A 24,044-nucleotide genomic window follows, 5' to 3' on the forward strand; every position below is an offset into this window, starting at 1 on the left:
ATACTACTGGTTTTGTATGTCTTTGGAAATAACAGTGCATATATAGAGGTACAAATTGTTGATTTTTTTTTTTTTTAATGTATTTATTTCATTCCATTTTGTTCTATTTTAATTGTTGGAACCAGAAGTTGTCAAGCAGTAGGCGCGCAATACTCATTTAATTTATGATGTATTTCACTTTAGTTGAGTATATTATTACATGTGGATGTAAATATAGACTTGGTGTTTTGCAAAACTGGTTTCTGTGTCTTGCTTTTAAAGCTCGAAAGGAGTTGCCTGGAATTTCATATTCACTTGACCTTTTGTCATACTCGGGGGGGGGGAGAGGGAGAAGCTGCCAATAACCCAAACCAAATTCATGTTCAGTTGTTACATGAAAATACTGAGTCACTCCACAGAAAAATCCATCTGTGAGGAAAACTTAAAATAATGAAGAAACCTTTGGTTTCTTCTCTTTCAGTCATTTTCCTTCAGAAAGGAAATTGAGTTATTGGATGCATTTTTTGTGGTAATAATACTATCAGGGGACTGTGTGTGTGTGTGTGTGTGTGTGTGTATGTATATTTTTTTTTTTTTGGTGACACTTCAGAATTTTATTAAATTATCAATTGTTTTTGACACCAAGTATGTTTCAAAAAAAATTTCTAGGTCTGTTGTGTCCTTGGAACTCTCCTGAGGTGTCAGACCTTCCCAACACCTTGGGCCACATCTCAAAACCTGGGAAAGACTTGTCAAAGGCAGCTCGTCCAGGGGAGAAAGGGAACTCCCCAGCTGCAGCCCCAGTGTGAACCAGCCCCATTTCGGGGGGTGAGCACACGGGCTCAGCTGGGCTGGCTCTGGTGAGCTTTGGAGGAGTAGGGTGGGCCAGGAGGTTCTTGTCTTAAGTGCTTGGGTAAAAGCAGTGCTGCTGGGGAGCATGAAACCTTCCAGCTGTGGGGGCTTGAGGGCAACACGATGTACCAGGGAAATTGTGGTGCACGAAGGGGTCTGGAAGTGTCGCTGCTGGTGCCATTCACAGGGGCTTGGGGTGACCTGTGTGGTGCTGGATGACAACAGGGTTGGGTGGGGTACAAGGAGTAAATGTGAACTTTGCAATCCTTGGCTTTGGTGCCTCTCAGGGGGGCCGAGGGGCCATGTGATGAGTTTCAGATGAGCTACACAGACCTGGAGACAAAGGATGGTTATTGCAGTGACTGTAGGTCATCATTTGCTGGATCAATGTGTGAGTTCTGCAGGTGAATTAAAGAGCAGCTCTCACTGCCTGACTGAGAAGGAGGTGCTGAAGATAAGGACCAGTACAGGGTTGTTCATCTGCAGGTTGAAAAGGCACTTGGAGTGTCTTGCATCTCCAAACCCTGTGGGATGTTGGAGGTGTGCTTTTGTTTTATGTCACTTTTGTCATAGATGTGGTCTCTGGTTGCTACAGGTGAAACTTTTTTTCTCCCCCATTCCTTTGAGATAAATGTTATTCCCAGCCTAAGCTGGGTTAATGGGAAGGGTGAGACTCTCCCTGGGGAAAGGCCAAAACCAGAAATAAATTGTGGCAGTGAATAAAACGAGGGTGTCTTGTCACTGCTGGTGTTGGTGGAGCTGCTGCAGGGGAGGATGTGAGATGGCTCCGGGGCTGCTCTGGTTTCTGCCCCCTCATCCAGGCTGAGGAGCTGGGGCTGTGCAGCCTCGAGGGGAGACACTGAGAGGGGACCCCATCCATGTGTGTCAGGGGCTGCAGGGAGGGGGCAGAGGATGGACCAGGCTCTGCTCGGGGGGCCCAGCAATGGCACAAGAGGGACGGGCAGGAACTGATGCCCAGGAAGTTCCACCTGGACATGAGGAAGAATTTCTTCCCTGTGCAGTGACCGAGCCCTGAACAGAGACCAGAGAGGGTGTGGAGTCTCCTCACTGGGGATGTTCCAGAACCATCTGGACACAATCCTGTGCCGTGTGCTCTGGGATGGCCCTGCTGGAGCAGGAGATGGGACCAGGTGACCCACTGTGGGCCCTTCCAGCCTGACCCAGCGGTTCTGTTTCCTTGATAACCTGCAGTGCAGGTTCTGTTTGGTGCCTCCATACACAGAATCAGAGGGCTTGGAGCACTGCCTGAGATGAGGGAAGATACAACAAATAGTGTTTCTCTGTGGATGTTCAGACCAGCATCACAAACACTTGTTTGAGGGCTCTTCCTTCTCTGCTTTTAGCTAATTACCATCCTCAGACTGCTGGATGTCCTGAAATTGCATAGAAGCAACACTCATTTTCACTTACGAGGGAGATCTAATATTAAATCACAAAACTGTTTCTTCTTCCCCTTTGTGGAAGTGGAAAATCTGCAAGTGCTTTCCCGAGCAGATTTCTCCCTTCATTTGCACACACTTGAGAAAAGTGCATTTAATTAGGATTAGCAAGTCTCTAAATTGCAGATGGTTCTCAGGGGAAAAAAATAGTTATGAGTGCATTCATGACATTAAAATCAGTACATTTAATTCAATTTCATCTTTACGAATTAATATTAATTCGTAACATCTAAAGTAGTAGTTCCTACAGAAGATATTCATATGATTTAGGATTACTGGGGAAAATGAGATGTAGCAGGTCCAAACATGCTGCAGCATGATTCCCATGTGTAATTATGCAGATTGAGTAATCACAAGCTAATTGCAAGAATGCCCATTTTGACATGTGTTGTTATCTGTAACAAGGGTCCGTTGTGTGCTGAGTGGTTTTATTTAGTTTGGAGTTGGTTATTGAGAGGCACAGAGTCCAGGATTGGGTCAGATGTGAAATCAGGAGCTCTGGTTGCTGTTGGAGCAGAATTCCAGAGAGGAGGCTGCTGGGCTGAGCATGGCACTGCAAAGATGCTCCGGTTTAACCCTTCCCAGCCCATCACAGGCTCGGTGAGGTGAAGACAAATGTGAAGGTGTGGTGTCTGCCCAGGTCCCCCCTTCACTGTGTTACTGGGTCTGAGCTGTTTGGGCAGACACAGCAGCTTTTTATCTTCCTCCTGTGTATTTGTGTGGAATGAAATCACTTTGCTCCCGACCTTTCTGCAGGACTGGGGAGGCTCAGACTGGGGAGCTCTGGGTTTTGATAATAATATTGCCTACAACAAGAACATTCCCTCTCCAGAATTGCTCTCCCTTTGCTTCCCCTGAGGCTATCCCTACTCCCAGCACGCAGAATTCCATCCTGCAGCCTCCGGGGAGCTCATCTCTGCTGTTCAGCGCTTCCCAAATGTCTCTGTGAGCTGGGGAGAGGTTCTTCCCTCTCTCCGCGTATGCTGTACTCCCAAAAAGCGATATCGCCTCACTGAGGGGGCAGCTCCAGCTGGACACAAAGGGGGTCCAGCGGGGCTGGAGGTGCGGCGGGAAGGGCACTGGGAGCATCATTCCAGGTATTCGGAGCTCCAGAGGAGCGGGATGTGCCGGCATTAGGTGGCGGTGTTGGCCAAGCCGAGGAGCGGGACCCGCCCGCGGGGCTGGAGCTGCCGCGTGTTCCCGGGACAAGTTTACTTTAGACACCGGAATTAATTAGCAATCGCATAAAAGCACCTAATAAACACAGAGCTGCCCCCGAACAGCCCAAACAGGCTGAAAGGCGGTGACCTGTTTAATAATGCGAGCAACAATCACGGAATCACCGGGAAACTTCCCCGACAAGGGAGATGAACCAGAGAAAATCTGGAGATACAGAAACGTTATCCCCGATTTTCTCTTCTCACCCGATCGATATTTCCTGAAATGTGTTGCTACCGAGCAGATGTAGCTGCTGGCAAACATTATTTTTGACTGCTTGGGTTTTTACTATTAATTAAATGATGTGTTTCATAACGTGGGACAATCACTGTGGACGTTCCTCTGTGTGGATCTTGGGGACAAAACTATTTGCATGAGCAAGTTCAGTCTAATAAATAGTTATGGAACACTTTGGCATTTAAAACTCATTTTACACATATAAAATGTTTTTATTAATCCTCTCTGAAAGTCGTGACCTAATTACTGATTTTTTTTTTTTTTTTGTCTTGTGGAATAATTACTTGCAAAGAACCTTCCTGTGATTTCATCCCTCAGTCTTTGGTGCAGTTTAGTGGAACAAGAGGTAGATAAAGAACAGGTAAAGTCTGTGTTACCCACGTGAGCTGAGGAAACCACAGGCTTCATAGTTTTCTGATAATTCTGGAAAATCAGGAAACAGCTCTCACTTAAAGCAAAAAAAAACTTCACATTTTGTAATGAAATGTTATTTCATTTTAGGGCAGTTCTGAATTTTTAATATGTGTGTATATATATATATATGTATGTTCTCGAAAATCTAATTAAACATTGCTAAATAAAGTAGTTCTGAGCAAACCGAATGAAATTTTAATGTCAAAGTTGAGCATAAATAGTTTGGCAAAAGAGAAGATCAGAACTGAGTGAAATGATAATTAATGCTAAAATACACTTTCACCAAACTTGAATTTTTTGCCTTCTGTGTTTTTCCAAATCCCTCTCACCAAAACCTCCCAAAACTCCCAGCAGCAGGCCCAGGTATTTCCAACCTCTGGGGCAGGTTCCTGTTCTCAGCTGGAGGAGGAGCAGTGGCTCTGCACTTCAGTTCTCTGGATTATCCAGGGAATGTATTTTCCAGGTTCAATTTTTGGGTAAAAAACCCCTTAAATGAAGCACCTGCCCCTGCCCTTCTCAGTGTTGGTGTTGTACGTTCACAAAGGGGGATGAGGATGAGACACTCTTAATTTCTCTTTCCTTTTGGTTCCCCTTCACTGTTGAGTTTGGGGTCGTATTTCTGGTCTCCCTCCAGCTGTTACTGGAGGTTAAGAGGTAATTGAACTCAGCATTTCTGTTCAAATTGTGTCTTGTTAAAGTCTCTTTTAGCAGAACCTAAATCTGGGCCTTTGACATTTTGACAGAATCTGTTTTCAGGTTGAAAAATTTCTTTCCCGATAAGAATTTTGGTTGTTTTCCTGTTTGACTCCAAAAGCCTGAGCTGATCATCTTTAAAGCATTAGCACAATTGCTTACAGATGGACTTTTCATATAAAATATGTGATTTCCCCCTTCTCCAACCAGCACTGTTGCTGTTTGCCTGAGCTCAGGGGCTCCTCACTTTGTTAATTTAACCTAAATATTTTCTGGGATGAGTTTATCCAGAGCCGTCAATATTTTATTATTTCTGAAAAACAAGCAAACAAAATTCTTAAACACTTGTAACATTGTTTTTGTCAATTAAAAGGTAATATTGAACATCCTGGTTCAAGAAATGCTTTGGATTTGGTTTTGGTTCCAGATTTTGGATTTTTTTTTAACTTGTTAGTGATTGTTGGTGCTGGATTTATAGAGCCCAGTCTTGGGACACCTTAATCCCACCTGAGTTGCACCACAGCACTGAGCTGCAGGCTCAGGCAGCCAGATGCAGTGAATTTGGTTGAGAATGCTTTAAAAATAAAAATCAGTGATAGTTTGACTGCAAAAAGGACTTTTTGGTGGAGAGCCAGGGCTGGTAACCGAGAAACCAGAGCTGTACTTGCATGGTTATAGATTATATTAATGTAAAGCTGGCATCCATTTCTGAAAAAAAAAATGTGTTCAAGGTATATTTCCCTGGCAAATCTGTCTTTTAAGTAATTTAATGTTTCCTGAAATGTCCAACCTTTGCAGCCCTGCTCTGTCTGGTCACTGCAGGAACATCCAGTGGGCCTGAGGCTGGTTCATCACCATATCTACAGAATCCCTAAAGACATCACAGCCATAAAAGCACCACTTCACCAGCAAAACTATGTCTTTCCTGTGTTAAAAATGTTGTAAATGCCTTTCAAGTGTCAGTACCACTGCAATAACTATTTTCAGTGTGCAGACAGTCTTTGTTTCCCAAATGCTCTTGTTAGTGTTGAGGTTTATCTGATCTCTTCAGGAATTCTCTTCCTCCCTCACCATGGCTTTCAGACAAGCAACACACTTAATATTTTAGGGGCTCAGGTGTATTTTGTAGGACAGCCTGAGGAGGTATCAAAGGGCTTAGCCTGGATTACCATTTGGGCTGCAAAAAACTCTGCCAAAGTAGTAAATTTTACACAATTGAGCAGTCTGGACCTTGCTGCACAAGGCTGATGTGGCCTGATGTGCTGAGAAAAAATAAAGGCAGGATTTGAAGTGTGTTTCCCCAAAGCACAGCTTGGTTAAGAAGTGCTTTGGGGCAGCTGAGAACTGCTGAGGTGGGTGGTGTTTCAGGTACTGGGGCCGTGGGGAGCTGGGGACCCACTGGGAGCTCTGTGTCCTCCTATTGAGGGGATCCCACAGGAACACATCCCTTTTCATTACTCATTTGTGGTGCCAGTCACTGCTGGTCACCAACACCAGGGGACATGGGCAGACATGATCTGAGCAGGGCCCTGCTCAGTCCTCGAGTGCTTGTAGCCAAAATCTTGGGTGTCTCTATGTGTCTGTTTGTCCTGCTGTGACAGACACCTGCCCTGAGCCTCCTGCTCCCCTGGGATGGGGCGTGGATGTGGGGATGTGGCCCCAGCCCTGTGCCCTGGGTGGCACTGGGGGTGTCTGTGTGTGCTGAGTCCCGGGAGGATCCCAATCATCATCATCATCATCCTCAGGACTTGATTCCTTCCCCCGAGCAAAGATCTTCCCAGTAGTGGGCAGCAACTTGACACAGCCTGATGTTTTCTGCTGCATTTTGGATTGGTTTTTTTCCTGTCATATTTGCTCCTGCCTTTCCCCCGAGGGCAGCCTGGAGTCTGGAGCCCAGTTAACAGCTTGGTTTGCTCCGGAGCTGCCTCTGAGCCGCGGCTGAGGCGTCAGTGTGAGCTGGGAACAGATGCTGAGGGGATGTGGGGTTGCCTTTTGTTCCTCTAAACATTTGTCTTCCCGACCATAAATCTTCCCAATAAACTGCCCTGAGTGACACAACCCCCTGCAGCTGCTGTGCTGGGTGTGGTGCTCCAGCCATGTCCAGCCTGGCTCGGGAGTGTGGGGCAGCAGCTCCCGGGGAAGCTCAGCCCATCCTGGCACCAGTGCCAGCCCCACCTGAAGATGTCCCTGGGCTGGGACCCCCCTGGCTGTGGAGGGATCAGGGCAGTGAACGGGGCTGTCTGTGCAGGGGGACCAGCCCAGGGGCACTTCTGCACTTCAAAACTTCAGAGCAAACTGTGGGTCACAGAATATTGGGGCTGGAAGGGGCCTCTGGAGATCATCCAGTCCAATCCCCCACCAAGGCAGGGTCACCCAGAGCAGGTGACACAGGAACACGTCCTGGTGGGTTTGGAATGTCTCCAGAGAGGGAGACTCCATGCCCACCCTGGGCAGCTGTTCCAGGGCTCTGCCACCCTCATGGAAAGAATTTCTTCCTCAGGTTGAGGTGGAACTTGTGTTTTAGTTTATGGCCATTGCTCCTCATCCCATTGCTGGGCACCACTGAGGAGGGTCTGGCACCATCCTCTGACACCCCTTGGAGATATTTGTATGGATTGATGGAATCTCCTCTCAGTGCTCTCTTCTCCTCCTGTTCTGTGGTGCCTCGTATGGGTCACATAATCCTCCTTCTGGTGGCAAACCCAGCCCCTGGTCCCAGGCTCTGCTCTCCTGCCTCCCACAGACCTGGACACGTCCCATCTCATCCTTTGTACCACGACTTTGGTGCCCTCCTGGAGTGCCTGGACCCCTCTGTCAGACCAGCTATTTAAATTGTAAAACACTCAGCAAAGGCAGACAGAATTAAATTTATTCCTGAATTGCTGAATAATGTAATATTCGTGTTGTACATAAAAGAATCACAAACTACCCAGCCTGATTTTCCTATGAAAACATTTAACTTTTATTAAATCAAGACAGTTTTAAGGAGCAGCAAAAAAAAATGAAAGCAAAAACAACAACTGAACCAGCTTTCAAAGTTGCCCTGTAGCCAAAACATCCATCTGAGAAGCTGAAGGGTTGATTTTATTTGTTTGTTTGTTTGTTCTTCTGTTGGAGTGTATCACCAATAATTAAAAAACAAAAAAAAAGAGAGAGATGCAAGTTCAAACCCTTGGAATAAATTATAACAGGCTCTTCAGCCTGCTGGGAGCTGCCTACAGCTGGTCTGGCATCTCCATCCATTCGGGAATGCTGTGGTGTGGGTGGGTGAGTGGTCCTGCCCCACTGGCTCACCCAGGGCTCCAGCACAGAGAGGACATGGATCCTTATGGACCACAATCCCGGCCCCACAGCCAGTGGGGTGCTGTGGGCAGGGGCGTGGGGTGAAAACCCACTCCCGTGGTGCATTTATTGCTGCTTTGGGGGGCACTAAAATGCGCGGGGTCAGCGCCCGAGCACCTTGCAGGTGAGACTCCCCCAGGCCAGGATTTGGCCCTGCACCTATAAAACATTCCTGACCCATTAATGATCCTTCCCAGGGAAGTGGCAGAGGACCCTGTGTGCTGGAGTTAAGTCAGAGAGGCGAGACAAAGCCCAGGGGAGGGTCTGCGGGGAGCAAACCTGTATTGGCAGACAGCAAGATAAATTGGATGATCTAATAGTCCTTTTCCATCTCTAAGTTTTATGATTCATTTGTTATTTTAGCCATCTATATATATTTTTTATTTTACCCTAGAGGGGTTTCTTGAAATGTGTGCAATATATTCCTTAAAAAAAAAAAAAAAGAAATCACTTAAAAAAAAAAAAGAGGTCGGTGTTGCAGGATCCGAGGCACCGCTTGGGAGGGGGTTTGGTAACGAGTATGGGAGGGATGGGTGGCCCTGGGGGTCACCCGTGGGTGTGGGACGGTCACAGCAAGGGGTGAGGAGTGGGCAGAGCCCATCACTGGGTTTGGCTCTGCAGGAGATGGACAGCTGGAAAAGGGATGGGTGATGTGCTCTGGAAAAACCCTGGGGTGGCTTGGGAAAGGAGATTTGAAGGGAGTCAGAGGCCAGCAGGGTGAGGGGGACACATCCAGCTCTTCCCTCCCCTCTGCTCTGCCTTCCACAGGTGTGGGGACACCTGCCCTGTCCTTCTGTGACCTTCAGGGACAGACAGGACGCCGGGAGGACGCGCTGCCCTCGGGATGGGCTGGCACGGGATGGGCTGGCACGGGATGGGCTCCGCCGCTCCTCGTGTGTTGTGTCACAGCAGGGAGGAGCAGCAGAGTTAAACCTGGCTCAGGCGATCCTGTGCCCACCAACATTTAAGGAGGACGAGCCTCAGGAATCTCTGCCCCGGAGAGAGCTCTGACTCCTGGGCAGTAAATCACCCGCGGGGTGCGCGGTGGGGACACAACTCCCGGCGCAGGGGGACAGGGAATGCCCGGGGACAGGGAATATTAACCAGGGGACCAAGGAGTGCCCGGGGACAGGGAGTGTGAACCCGGGGACAGGGAATGTCAACTAGGGCGATCCGTCGGGGTGGAACCCCCGGAGGGGGGTTTGGTGTCTCAATCTCTCCCGGTTTATGGCCGGCGAGCCCCGAATTTGGGTGACAGCAGCGCGGAGCCTCCTGCAGATTCCTCCATAAATAACCTGGAGTGGCCAGAGCAGCCACAGGCGGGGAAGGGAAAGCTCTGCACCGCCAATGCAGGGCGGTGTCGTTGGGGATTTTTCCCTCTTTTCCTCACTCTAAGTGATTATTATTTAAGGGAAAGGAGACTGCTAGAAATTGTTCGTGAGTTTTACTGAAACAGGCACATTCCTGTGGGTTTTTTTCACTCCCACAGCCCCTCCAGGTCAGTCTTTTTCTTTCTCTGCAGAGAAAGAAAGGCAAAAAAAAAAGAGAAAAAAGAAAGAAAGAAAATAAAAACCCACACAAAAATCAATCCATCAAATGTCATTACAGATTTATTAAGCCTGATGTAGAAAGACTTTTAACAGTAACATCTTCAGAAAGCATAAAAAGAGCACTTCTGTTCAGTCTTGTGCTTTGAAAATCTAAATATATTTTTATCATATAAATAATTCTTTTCATGTTTTAAGTGCATCTGTTTTTTTTCTTTTTTTTTTCTTTTTTTTTTTTTCCCTTTCCCTTTTCAAATTTCCATTTTACAATTGGCCAAAACTGAAGCCTGCATTGACTGAAATGAAGCCATTTGCAAAGCTAATGATGTTGTGAAGCATGTCTATGGTGAGCCATATCAGCTAGATTTCAGAAAGGTAGTTCAATGAGTGCAGCATTAAAATGAGGGACAGCCTCCAGCAAAATCATAATTGAACACACCCAAGTCCTTAATGTCTGCAGTTGGGTTTCCTGATGCAAATTACGATAACATTTCAGATGTGAGCAGTCGCTTTCCAGTAGCTGCAGTGGAAAAGAGACATTTTATGCCACAAAGGAAAGAATTACCATGTTTAAAAATGTAAATAATATATGTATAGAAACCTTTTTTATGGAAATGAGGCATTCAGGATTATGTGAACAGTTTGGGCTATTTTTTTTTTTTCCTTTTAAACACAACAGATAAAGATGTGTGATCTATTATTCAGGGCTTTAATTACAGTTCTAAAACTGCAGTGATTTTATTAAAAAAAAAATCCCTGGGCATAAAAAGTAATGTTTTCTGTGGGAAAGTTGAGGGATTTTTTTTTAACAACGTATTTACCGTGGTGAAAATACAGAACAAAAAAAAATCACCATTAATAGATTTCAATGCTGCAAAATCATACACAGAAATACATCTTAAATGCTCTGGAATACAGTCATCTTCCTGTAAATCAGAAAAGGCCTTAGATAAATAGGTTTGACCTGATTTAAATTTAATGAGATACATAGTCCTGATTGTTAATAATTGGTTTGGGGGAACCCAAAACAATAAAAGCAATAATCTCCTCTAGTATAAATTATACGAATTTATTTAGCAATCAACCATGGGGGGGGGAGGGGAGGAAAAGCCATTAACATTATCAATTTGTTTAGTTTAAGTTAGTTATAATAAGCAAATAATTGGAAGCAAAATTGCCAGCCAGGCTTTTGGAAAGACAGTAAATATTGGGAAGATGTGTGTCTGTGATGAAGCTCCGGGGCCACTAGATGGTATGGTCCTCCCAGCAGAAAGGGCTTTTTCCTTGAGAAGGACCATTCATAATCACCCAAACCAAGTGAAACATGGTTTTGATTAAAACAGCCTGTTGGCTCAATAATCTTAGTAATTTTAAAAACATCCTTAATGTGGAAGAAGAACACTGCAATGTCAGAAATGGCCTTGGGGCCCATTATAAACAGCAACAAAATAAATAAGGAGAAGAAATGAGGGGTCATGAAAACAAAATTAAGCTAATGTTTCAAATTTTGACAATTATGAATTGTTCCTCCAAGAAGACATTAAAAAAAATAATTCAGGCACTATTAGATAAAATACAAAGAGAATAATTGTACATGTATGAGTTTCCCATGGGACTAAGCATGCTTTAAAAGCAAAACTTGACTTAGATTTCCCCTCTTCCCCCCGCCCCCCTTTCTAGCCAGCAACTGGGCAGGTCTCATGCAAACACAGACTTGCTTCTCAGAGTTCCTCCAAAAGCTTGTCTCTAATTCCTTTATGAGCCATTAAAAAAAATGATGACCAAGAAAACAAACAAACAAAAATTACAAGCATATTTTTCTATTGGGAAAAAAAAAAATAAAATAATATCCCCCATTATGGACCCATTTTTTTTCCTTTTTTTTTGTTAGGAAACCGAAACAAGCAAATATAACAAAATCTGTGTTCATAACATGGCAATATAGTTAATATATACAAATATGTACAGTATAAAAATGCATCAAAGGCGCAACTTTTCATCCCAACAAGCTGCAGTGCCCAAGGAAGAGCAGCTTGGCCCCCCCTCCACTCTAAGTTACAGGCAATATGTTCTATACAGCATGCACTGGTTACAAAATCAGTGCAGAGCACTGAGACATTCTACAGAGAAAGTCACTGCGAGTCCTCTCCAAGGGAGTCCCGTTGGTTTGTTCATATAAAAAATGTGGTTCATCTTTCCTTTTTGCCATTTGGAGTATATACATTATTATTATTATTTTTTTTGAAAAGAGAAATGAGCTTTTGATTCTTTATTTTTATTACCATTTTTGAAAGGAAATTCCAGCCCTAACACCACGGGTCACAGATGGGACCTGAAGATGCTGCCAATAACAAACGTGGGCAGGGGCAGAGCAAAACCATCCAATTTACTGTTATGGCCAACTGTGCTCCTTTCTTTAAATGGGGGTGGATCTCTCGTGATTCCTGCTGACAGGTTCCAGATAATAAAACCCAAAATAAACATGCAGAATAAAAAAAAAAAAAACAAACAACAAAACAACAGAGGATGAAGAAGTGGTGCCTGAGCAGGAGACAGAAGGGGGTATTGTACCAGAGACAGGACGGAGAAGTACCCTGAGCCAGAGAAGAACTGTTGAGCTTGTCAGCTTTTGCAACCTGTATTGCACATCCCAGCGTTTGCTGCCTTATAAAGCCAAAATCCTGCCCTGCTCATCCTGCAGACCCTGCTGCCAGCAGTGCCCAGCTGGTCCCTCAGCCAGGGGTGGGTGCCCGGCCAGGAAGAGATGCCCAAACACACCCGGGTGTGCCCGTGTCTGCACACACGTGGTGCATGGAGGGAGGAATATCTGTAGCTACCTGCATATCTGCAAATAGATATGCATTTATTTAATGCTCCATGGACCAGTTCCTAAGTGAAAACCTTGCCCACATAAATCCTCCACATTGGAGACAGTTGTGTGGATGTTTCCACAGCGTGAATCCCTGGGGATGGGGACAGCATTCCCTGCCTTTGACGTAGCTGCGTTTTTCCAAGGTGTTATTTTCATTTTCTTCTTGAAATACTGATCTTTTTTTTTCCCCCTGCTATCTCATCTAAGAAGTATAATGAGAGAATTTGTTGCCTTTACTTAGATCAAAAAAGGGAAAAAAAAAGAAGTTTGCTCAGCGAGATGGTGTGAACTGAAGTGGGGATGTACGATCCGCCAGGATTAGTATTTAATCTGTTGTCTCAAACAGGGCTTTTTACAAAGGCCTGGAGACATTTCATGAGCTGAGAGGGATGATGAACTGGAAGTTTATTACTCTGCAGTTAAGTCCAGTGGTACAGCAAGTTCACTTTTAAAAATACTCTCCAAGAAATTATTGTGCAGACATTTTAGTACAAGAAACAACAGTGTCATCTTGAACTTCATCTGCTCTTCACTTTTTTGCCAGCACAGTGAAAACAAAAAAACACCACTAGCATAGACTGGAGGATACTGGGATAAAAGTGCTTGCACTGGTATAAAAGTGGTCCAGCAAAATGAAAGGAGCTGTACCAGTATAAAGTGCTTTATAGTGATACAACTGGTTTTACATCAGGACTTTTACCAGCATAGTCACATCAATACCAAAGTTTTGCAATCTCCTCCCTGACAACTCTGAACCTTCTGAAGTGCAGAAGGTTTAATTTGCCTGGAGATAGAGATTGTTTGCTGTTTTCAAAACTGCCTAAACACGTTGGGAATGTGAGGTTAGGACCACGAGGACAGTGTTTGGGGCTGTGCAGACAGAGGGTCAATCTACTGAATTTGAAGGAGTGGCTCTGGATTTACACTGGAATAATTCCATCCAGAATCTGGCTTCTGGTTTTTAGACATTGGACTGAAACCAAATCAGAGGGAGGCGGTTTCAGGGAAGATCAGGGAGGTGCTGGCAGGACGTGGCAGACCACGTGTGGGATGCAAAGGTAAGTCAGCTTCTGTTATCAGTGCAAACCCATTATTTTATTCCTTCACTTTCCCTCAGAAGGAAATTGGAGAATAAAAGTTCTAAATTCTGTGTGTTTGTGTGAAGCCAACCACTGCAGGAAATAATGAAGAAAAGAAGAAAATCCAGGAGAGCATTTCTTTCTGGAATAACAACCCAGTGGCTCACCCAGGGGCCATCAACAGACAGATCTTGACTTCAGGTGCAGACAAATTAGGACCTCAGTTTGATGAAATGTGAATTGAAGTCTGCCTTTAGATGCATGTCATTTATTCACTTATTACAGGTCTAAAAATATTACACTTGCTGTGGTGCAATCTGTCACATAACACAGTGGTCAGAGGTTGGGCTCCATGACTGTGGGGGTCTTTTCAAACCTAAATGATTCTATGGTATAAAAAAAGGCTCAGTTTGCACCCACCAATGTCCAACTACAGCACTTCAGCACCGTTATGGAAAAGTTCTTCGTTTTAGTGAAATTCAAGACCCTCTTGCTGACCATTCCCAACTGAGGACAGAGCCTTGGCAACGAGGAAAGTTGGGATAAATTGCGAGGGGGAGCAGGAAACCCAGGTGAGCAAAACCAGTGTCACTGACCTGCTGTGAAACCCAGCGAGAAGCTGGTCTGAGGGCCCCTCCTGGGAGGTCAGTACCCAGGAATTACAGCTCTATAGCTCCTCACACAACTTCCTAGGAACACAAATAATATGTCAGGCTGCGAGAAGATGGGCACAAACCAGTAGCACTTGTTCCCAATCCATCGAGGTGGCTGGATCGGTGCTCTTGCTTGGGGACAGATGGCCTTTAAAGCCTGCTGTAATTGCAACATATTGATCTGGAATCTGTGATCAATACTGTCTTTATAGAGAGAATTTTAAATATAAATTGCATCGTATATCTGTTGGGGAAGACAAAAGGCCTGTGTGATGGAGATCCACCTCTGCTCCAGCCTGGGAGTTACGGTGGCACAGGGAGAGGGGACGTGGCCTCAGCACAGCCTGGCCTCGGGGGCTGAGCAGAGTCAGTTCTTCAATCTCTGCCAAAAATCAGGCTGCCATCTTCATTCCCTTGTTTTTTTTAACAGGTTTGAGCCCAAAATAATATCCACAGCACAGCCAAACCATGGGCTGCCCTGAGCTGCTGTGCTGGCCCGTGGCTGGATCAGGCCCTCAGGAACCAGCACAGAGCCAATGTCCCCTCACTGAACTCCCACCAGAGCTGCCCCAGCCCCAAACTCCCTTCCTTCTGTATTTCCTGCTCACTCAGGGCAGCTTGTTTTCCATGGATGTTCCCAGTGGGAACATACCTTTCTGTTTTAGGAACTGAATTGTGGGTATACATTAATCAATAAATGTGGCACTTTATCAAAACATGGTTAAGGAAAGAAAAAAAAAGACCAAAAATTAGGGAAACAATCCTTGCCATGGTAATGAGTAAGAGTTGACTTGATAGCTTGGAAGGCTTCAACCTCTATCCTGCTAATATATAATTATTGATTTTTAAAATGACTTTTTATATCCTCCCTGATCTCTAAAAAAAGCTGGGAAGGTCAGTCTTGTAAATACTTTTACAACTAGGTGATAAACCCCCTGATAACTTGCATTGACAAGTAATTACTGGGCAGGTTTTTTAGCAGATTCTCAAAGATTTTTTTTTTAACCCAACAATTATTATAGTACTAATGACAGCCATTTTTAAAGTTAAGTGTCCTTCTCCCTCTCAGCTTAAGTAATAAGAGCCTGGAAAAACCACCTGAGACTGATCCTCTGAAATTCTTATATATTAGGCTCCAAAGGGATGCTAATTGCATCTCCTTCTTTTAAAATAGAACAATTTTTTAAAGGTGATATGGCTTATTTTGACATGGGTGGTGGTGGGAAGGGAGCTGTGGTTTCTGAATAAATCTTTCAAAGCAGGGTAACAATTCTCACTGCTTTATTGCAGTGTAGGAGCACAAACAGCTTGGATATGTGGTGTATCAATATGCCACTTGTTAATAAGCAAGGACGTGAATCATAAATATTCGGCTGTTTGATCACCAGGCTTTTAATTAATGTTTTGATGATCTCCAATAAGAATAAAAGTCAGAACGATAGATATTGAGTAGCTGCGACAGAGAAAAGATGCAATGATTTTCTGTGTTACCTGATTTATATGACAGATAAACTATCAACCCATCCAGTTCCGCACAGAGAAGGAGAGAGATGTACATTTTCTTTTTTTATATCATATTGTAAAAAAAAAAAATAAAAACCAGTTAATTCAAATGTGTACCTAAAACGTTCCCAGAGGACAGCGGTGCCGGCAGAACGAGCGAGGCTCAGCTCTGTGTAATAAAGGTTTGTGGCCACGTTTTTCAATGAAGTAGCTGTTCCCACATTTGCCTGTGCCAGAGCCAAGCCTCCTGAGCAGAACCTCAGACCTCCCTCAGGGGGACTGGCCCTCCCAAAATCTCCCCAGAGGTTTGTAGCTTTGAGGTCCCAGGTGCTGACGAGACAGGACCGTGGGTTTTTGCTGCTCACTGGCTACAGGACACCAGCAAAGCCTCTGTTCTGCCAAAATTGAGCAGCTGGTGACCCCAAGAGCCCCAGCCCTGGTTGCTGTGGGCACTCAGGGCCTCCCTTTTGTAGGAGGAGGCTCCTGGCAGCTTCTCTGGCCATGGCCACAGGGGACAAACCCAACTGCACGGAGGGTTCTACCAGAGCAGACAGCAAAACACCAGCACCAGGGAACAGCATCAAGAATTTCACATTTGGCTGCTGCAACAAGCCAGATATTTTTTTCTATGCACCCAAAAGCTCAGGGAAAGGAGCAGGCCTGGAGACACACACGTGGTTTCTCCCAGGTGATGATTTACCGTGGCGCTCGTGGCCTTTGGGTCCACGCCACAGGCCCCACCTTGGGCAACTTCACCAAATAACTCTGATCTGGGCTGTGCAATTTAACAGCTTCTGAGGAGCTCGATGCTAATGCATTGATTTTGCTTTAATAGAATTTTGTTGTCAATGGCCGGTGCTCAGCACGGCACAGGCTTCAATCTTAACCCATCTGAAGGCTCTGCTCGTTTCCAGTTGAGCTCCGTTCATTTCCAGTTGAATAGGTTAAGCAAAGACAGACCTCACTGTTCTCAATTCACTTTATGATCCTCCCATCATAAAAAATAATATCAGCACCTTGCTTTTCATGTCAGAACTACATTTGAGCTGCTATTCCCTATGCCCATGAGTAAATCCCATAAAAGCCGCCCCGTTGTACTGTCGCTATTTTTCCTTGTGGATGATTGATTGATGGATGAGTGCTGACACTTCAATGAAGCTATTTCGACTGCCATCTCAATCCGATGATGTGAGGGGTATATTTTCTGTCCATGCCTCATTACTTCAGAATGACATTCCTGGAACTTCATTTACTTTTTCCCTCCTTCCCTCAAGCGCCATATTTTTTCCCATCTAGGTTATGCATGCCATAAAAAAAGCAATTTGCTATTATATGTGGCATAAGGGCAACACTTTCCCTAGGAGGTAAATAAGAAGGGCCTTTTTTTCTCCTCCATGTTGAGTTTAGGGATCATGTCAAAATTTCCCAAGCAGTGCCAAAACAGGCCCTTCTGCACAAGCCAGGGGGAATGCAGTGAACATGTTCAGCCTGATTTTGTGAATGCTGCACTTCAATTAAATACTTGAACACCGAAAACAAAACAACAGTAAAAGACACCCCAAAGCCCCCTCTTATTTGAGAAAGAGCCTCTTCTCCACTTGTGCCTCGCATACTTTGAATATTTCATTTGCTACGGAATAACGATTTACAACTTGATCCAGACTTATTTTTCCTTGGAGAATAGGGGAAGTTCATCGTTAAATGCAGAGATAGATTTGTCTACTGGAGGTTGCTTTTGCTGAGCGAGGGTAAACAGGGCTGTGCCTGGTTTTCCAAGCAGTGCACTAGGAAACAGGAGGCTCGTGACATTGGCTTATCCTGGAAGGGTCTGGGAGTTGACTCGGGACCCGATTTTAATCTGTGTAATACAGTATTCCCGTTAATAATAATGTATAATTAAGACATCCGTTAAAAATCCATAACGTTAATTTAATGGAGAAAATCTAATACAGTTCTATTGGAATTTTTACGTTAAATTAACTTTAACGGGCTTTTAATGGATGTCTTAATTAGATCTCATTATTAACGTGAATATTCCACAAATTAAAACCGGGATCTCGAAGTTTTAATGAAAAAAGTTCCAAGCACAAATTTGGAATTGCCATCTCTGTAGCCCCCTTCTCCCCAGGTCTTGGTGGACTTGAAGGCACAGCACAGAACACGGACACCAGATTCTGATCCCATTTTTGGTGGCATAAACCCAAAATAACTCCATTGACTACAACAGAGAGTTTCAGATTTACACTCACCTAACTAAGAAAGGAATTCTACTTTTCTTCTTTTATATCTATATATAGATATTTATATAGTGATATTTATATATAGATATAGCTATATTTATATAATGTTCAATAATCTAACAATAGTACTTTTGTTTAAAAATCCCTCCATCCCATATGTCTCATCATAAACCGTAATGGAGATTTAAATATATATATATATCTGAGGAATAAAACAAACTGAAAATAATCCATTTCAAACAAATCTTTGGCAGCAACATGGTTAAGCATAACTATTTGAACAACTTGCACAGAAGATTAACATTGTTCAGAGGTTTTTTGGCTCAGAATCTGTTTTAACTTAATAATTCTTGTACTTACTGTGATGTATTGATCCCTAGTGCAATGACTGGATTGGGCAACCCAGGTGCAACAGTAATAGCTGCACAGAATAGAAACATTTCCTTTAGACAAACTATCCCAAAGGGGTTATAAATAGGAAATGGACATTACCATGAAAAGTAAAGCTTCCAAAGTGACTGCATCTCGTGTAGCACACTTGGACATTAAACTATGAAGAATTTTTTTTTCCTGTCAAGTGTTACAAATTGACAAAATAAGTACATCAATGTTCTCAGTCATTATCTTACTTCAGTGGCACTTTGTTTCAGTGACAGCAAAAAGGGACAGTGGAGACCAGACAGCCCCAGTGCAGTTTATCAATGAAAATCTAATATTGTCCATAAGCAGGGGAGTGGAAATCAATACTTCATTACCAAATTGTTAGTGAGGATGAAGAAGAATAGCAGGAGTTTTTTTGGCAGTCTTCTGGGTCCGGGTTGCTGTAAGTTCAGTGTCAGGGCCGGAGTGACGTGCAGGGCTGGGCGGGAGGCTGGGCTGGAGAGCTGGGACTAAGGCATTCGTCCTGTAAGCACAACAACAACAGCCACTGTCACCAGGTTGTACTGACTGTGTACCTGCAGCCACAGAAATTCCTGGAAATGAGGCAGCTTTGCTTTACTTTGTCCACCCATAGGCTCACAGAAAGCAAGGACACACAGGTGGGAACAAAATCCCAGCTCCTTGTGCCTGTAACTGGGCAGGGATTAGTTGGCAAACTCCAGCTGGTGCTGTGGCTCTGCCTGGTACACCAAGCACTCTACTCTGCACCTCTGCTTTCCCCTCATGTTGCTTAAACCACAACAATGAACTCTTTTTTACAGCCAGCCAAGAACATACTCTAAAATCCTCATGGTGCTTTGGGCATCTCAGTACCCACATGGTGTTTAATTACTGTGTTATTTCTGTTGTTGTGGCACTTCCCCAGCATTAAAAGCCACTGTTCTTCCAATGGACCTTTTCCATTCTGCAGCTGCTAAAAGTGCTAAGTGACTCAAGTTGTGAAGTTACTGCTACACAGAGACAGAGGGGGTTTGTTTTATTTAATTTCAAGATGTGGGTTTAAAAGTTCAGCCCAAAGTTGAGTTCTGTTTTGCTTATAACCTGGGAGAAAGATACTGAGAAAAGCAGGAGAAAAAAACAATTGGAAAAATAGGGTGAGAAATGGGGCAGGCAATAAGTAGAGTGAAAGTCAATCTGGAGAGAGCCCAGAGGAAAAAAAAGACCAGCAGTGGGCAAAGAGAAATATGTTACTGAAAAATATATTATCTGTTCAAGGCCATGGATAGTTCAGCAAACACAACTCAAACCCTGCGGTGTGTTCCCTGTGTTCTGGCTAAATCAACTGGAAATTCAGTAGTAGCTTTATTTAAAGTAAAATAAACTCAGCTTCTCAAAAAATTCCATATGAAAACAAAGAAGTCCATTGACTTCGTGCTATTTAGTTTACAATTTGGTCTGTTTTACAATATCTTCACCTTTTCAGTTTTCACAGCGATGCTGAGTTTTGCACTGGCAACCCAAACCTGCTGTGGAGAAACTGTTGGAAGAAGAGGTTTTGGCAGCTGAATGCAGAGACTTTTGGCAAGTGGGGAAGCATGGAAGCCAGTCTGAAATTGTGGTGAATGCCTTAAATCATTATTCCCACTTAAAATATACTAAAAGCAACCTATGTCGACACTTTAAAATGTGGTCTTTAGGTTTCAGAGGTAAGGCTCTGGAACCATTCACACCTTGCAAAGCTATTATTTTTCACTGCAGAAGGGCAAAGCTGAGCCAGTCTACACCTTGTTCAGACTATAAAGAAATCCAGAGGCCTTGCTATTGTAAGCCTGGAGCTGAAATAGAGCAACACCAAAGGGTCCAAGTGCAGCCCCCGGGGATGGCACAGGAATTTAGCTTCACCTCTCCAAGCAGATGTTTGCAGCCCTCACCGGGGTGGAAAACTACCTGTGAGATGCCACCTTAGTCCTGCCTTGGGTCATACCAAGCCCTGAAACATCTGCCTCCCTCATGGGTGTGGGATACCAGCACCATGGGCTGGTCCCACATGGGCCAACAGGAGGGGCAGTGGTGACACAGCTCAGTGCAGCAGTGATGGCTCTTGATTAGCTCAACTCTGCCTCCAGAACATCGTCAGGACAATTAAGCAGCTTGTAAAGTGCTAAATCTAGGAAGGAGTCCTGAAGTTACTGCCGAGGACTAGTTTCCTGCCAGAGGGAAATATTTATCAGGGGCTTGGATTGGAAGAATGAAAAACCAGACTCCTGCCTCCTTTTCTTCTTGTTTCATTGCGAAGAAGGCCCTGAGGTTTGGATTAGACCAGCTGTAAATTCAGCACAGCAACATTCCTGGTCACTCCCATGCCACAAGGGGAGCGTGCACAGAGCAACACTAAGGACAGTGTTAGCCCAGGGCAGAGCTCTTCAGAGCTCCCTCAGTCAGGGAGGAGATCCACGAGAAACTCTTCTGGCAAGAAATAAACTTTTAAGGCTCAGTGTCCATGTACTTGACTAATGGTAACGTCTACACACAAGTAAAATCAATTGGGACTTGGCATTGATTTCAATGGGATAAGTACTTCACCCCTAAGGTCTTCTGGCCAACTGAAGTCTACATCCTTGTGGTTTTCTTTTTCTTTTTTTTAATTTTATTGATACCTCTGCAGGCTGGGACAGGACTTTGGGAAATTAATTAGTGTGAGCCCTGATCAATAAGGGTCATAGTTTATGTATTTCATTATCAAGTCTGTAAGAGATTCAGGGAGTATGTGGAGAGCTTGTCACCCACAGTCAGAGCACAGCCACTTGGATGTTCAAACAGCAATTGATGGGCAAAGTCTGCTTCTTCCTGGGCATTTGCTGAAATGCAGCTCAACCTGTACCATAAAGAAAGCTCCACCATTTAAATTGTTATGAAAATGGAGCTGAAGGTGCTCATTGTACTGACGTGTTGTACAGCATATGTGAAATATCAGTTGCAGATGCTGAAGCTTTGCTTTTATTTAACACTAATTATCAAGCCATCAACAGCTGTAGAGTCATATCTGTTTGAATTTGGATGTGTCAGGACTCAGGATTCCTTCTAACAACAGCCTTCCCACTCCTTGTCCGTGGCACAGCTTCCCTCTCCTCATTCAAACCTCGCCATAAAAACACAGCTGTGAAACCCCTGAAATAGGAGCTCTCAGACACGTCTGCAGCCCGAGACAACTGTCCAGGGCACACCAGCAGCTCGTGGGGTGTGTCCGGCCTGGGCTGGCTCCGGCTGCTCAGCTGGGTCCTGCACAGCTCCTGCTTCACAGAGCCACACTCAGCTTACCCTCACACATCCCAAACCCCTCCTTACACATCCCAAACCCCTTCTCACACATCCCAAACCCTGTGCCTTCTCTGGTGTCTCCTTTCCCCTTTTCTCCACGGCCGCACCAAGGAACGACGTGGCATCCTGGGGGTAGGACAGAGTATTTCACAGGATATGCTGAGTTGGGAGGGACCCACAAGGATCATCGAGTCCAACTTTTGTTTCTTTAAGTGGACGGCCCATACAGGGATCAAACCCACAACCTCACTGTTATTAGCACCATGCTCTGACCAGCTGAGCTCATCTCAGGACACAGGCTGCTTGCTCAGGGGTTGGTTTCCAAGTCACGGAATCATGGAATCACAGAATGGTTTTAGCTGGGATGCACCTTAAACATCATCTCATTCCAACCCCCTGCCATGGGTTGGAACTAGACCAGGTTGCTCCAAGCCCCATCCAACCTGGCCTGAAGCACTTGCAGGAATGGGGCACCCACAAGTTCTCTGGGCAACCTGTGCCAGTCACCACCCTCACAGTAAAGGGTTTCTTCCATATACCTAATCTAAATTTCCACTCTTTCAGTTTGAAGCCGTTCCCCCCTGTCCTGTCACTCCTGATGAAGGGTCCCTCTCCAGCTTCCTTGTAGGCCCCTTCAGATAGTGGAAGGCTGCTGTGAGGTCCTGCTGGTACCTGAAGTCCTTTGCTTGGGGGTTGCTATCACTGTTTGCTTTTTGGGATCTCCAGAAACACCAACCTCTTCAGTGGCTGGTCCAAGGTGTGGTGGAACTCTAGAGCCAGGCTCATGTGTTTATAATGTGTTCTTTGCATTTCCAGATCTTTGCTAATATCATGTCCCCATCTCCTATTTATGTAATGGGATAATAAAAATGACAATTTTCATCTGTGATCCATGGGAGTCTGTGGATCAAAACTTTGTCATGCTGAAGCTGTACCTGTAGTAATAAATTGCAGGACTCTTTAAAGGCCACGAAGGAAGACACAGACAGTCCCTTTGTGGTTACCAAACATGTTATCTCTAGATGTCATTTTCGACCTACTTTTGCTAGATTTTTGCAGCAGTGGAAAATCTGTTCCTTAAAGAACCATCCTTACCTAGATAGGGAGAAAGTAGGAAATCTGGATATATTTTATTTCACTTAGGACTCCTCTCACCATGAATTACAATATTACAGGGTGTAAATGCCTTCTCGTTACCCATAATTATAACTAAAATTATATCAATCTAAACAGTAACTACTCAAATGATTCATCCTGATTGGGAGGAGCAGGCTCCCTGGAGTTATCCCTGCCCATCCATTTTAAAGCCTTGTGCAGGAATAGCTTTCCAGAAGGTCATTTAGCAGCACATTAAATAAATAAACAGAACATATTTGTTTCAGAAAACACACTCTGGGAGGGTGGGAAAGCATTCTGGGAGAGGTAAGAATAACCCTCATGAAAACTAATACTTTCAGCTCTTCATCCTCGCTGAGGCTGCAGCATCCACCCAGGGACAGGCAGAGGCTCCATGTGGTGCCAGCAGGGAAAGGTCCCTCGTGTTCTGCACACTGAAAGGTGCCACAAGTCACCAAAAGGCCCCTGAGCATCTCATAGCCCTGCAGAAGCCACCGGTTTTTGCATATTCCACCTCAGCCATCAGCCACACGGAGAGGGAAGCAGGGAAAAGGCTCTCCTTTGCTGTCAAACATATCTCTGTGCTGTGATTCAAGCTCCTGAGAGTGTGGGACAAGGCAGAGGAAAAGAAATGTGGGCTCTAGCTCAGATGTTCCTGGGCTGATGGAAACTATATTTAATAAAAACTCAAAGTCATTAAGTTGCATTTATCTCAGAAAACTCCTCGTTGAAGACACTTTGCTAAGAGGCCAAAGGCAGGTGAAAAGCCTCTGGATTTCAGCAGCAGGACCATCAGAGCCCACATCTCATCTGGTGCAGGCACCTTCTCTCTGGGAGGTCAGAGAAGTTCTGCTGCTTTACCTCAGAAGGGTTTTATGATGTAAAAGAAGAATCTGCTTGAAATCTGCCAAAATAACCCCCAAACCTTGCTTTCAGAAACTTCTGCTATCTGTGCCTGTATTTTGTATGACAGCTCTGTTACCTGTGGCCCTGGTTGAGCAAAACTCTTAAGGAAATGTCTCTTAGTGTCATGCACGGTGCAGGAAGCACAGTGACCCATCTCTGCCAGGAACTGGGGACTAATGGCACCAAACACCATGGCTGGGCTGCACAGGGACAGCAATGCTGACATTTTAGGGC

The 24,044-nt window shown here is 44.7% G+C and overlaps 1 protein-coding gene across 2 annotated transcripts in view; it reads right to left on the reverse strand.

Annotated features, from left to right (window-relative positions):
• Positions 1-9,818: 9,818 nt before the first annotated feature.
• Positions 9,819-24,044, reverse strand: part of TSHZ2 (teashirt zinc finger homeobox 2) — a 221,427-nt gene continuing 207,201 nt past the window's right edge. Inside the window, exons 3-4 of one of the 2 annotated variants that reach the window (XR_003536529.1) lie at positions 18,450-18,993; positions 9,819-10,262 (exon numbers count right to left, since the gene is read on the reverse strand). The gene's annotated coding sequence lies outside the window, so the exon portion shown is untranslated. Of the gene's footprint in view, positions 18,994-24,044 lie in introns of both variants that reach the window. The other variant, XM_027697418.1, reaches the window with a different exon arrangement.

Source organism: Neopelma chrysocephalum, unplaced genomic scaffold (genome assembly GCF_003984885.1).
Source record: "Neopelma chrysocephalum unplaced genomic scaffold, ASM398488v2 Primary Assembly neopelma1_119, whole genome shotgun sequence".
NCBI classification, from domain to species: domain Eukaryota; kingdom Metazoa; phylum Chordata; class Aves; order Passeriformes; family Pipridae; genus Neopelma; species Neopelma chrysocephalum.